Genomic DNA, 591 nt, shown 5'->3' with positions numbered 1-591 from the left:
ATAGGCTACATTTGAAGGTTTTCTTTCATTTTTTTATGTTTCTTTTAAATGGTATTTAATTTAAGCAAAGCATTTAATACTATGCCTCATGTTAATTATTTTGCTGTGCAAAAATCCTAGCATATTTCCGAATGACATGGCTTGACTTTTTAACTGTATTTTTGTCTGAAAGTTCAGATTTGATGTATTGACTTTCCCATTTCAAGAACACAAAATATACTTGTAATTTCCAGACATATAAAACACAGTCATTGGGCCCAAAACAAAATAGGTTGAATAAGAAAAAATTCATTCGGTCGAGAGAAAAATTTGTATTTTGTCATGTACATAGAAAAGATACACAGTGAAAATGGTTAGTGTATAAAGCTAAATAGTCATACAATGAGATAAAAAAAGCAATATTTACAAAGTAGTTAAAATATAACACAGTAGAGGCTAGCTTGTGCTAACAAAACACTGGGAAAAATAATATCAGTACACCAACGACCCTACTTTAGTAACAGCTCGAGAATTTAGGGAACAATGTAGTACCCCTACTTGGTTGTTTCTGATTGAGGTGTAATAGATGGTCCAGTTTCAGAGAGCTTGTCA

This window comes from Penaeus monodon, chromosome 30 (assembly GCF_015228065.2).
Source record: "Penaeus monodon isolate SGIC_2016 chromosome 30, NSTDA_Pmon_1, whole genome shotgun sequence".
Classification (NCBI taxonomy): Eukaryota; Metazoa; Arthropoda; class Malacostraca; order Decapoda; family Penaeidae; genus Penaeus; species Penaeus monodon.
Note: the sequence above shows the minus strand (reverse complement) of the source record.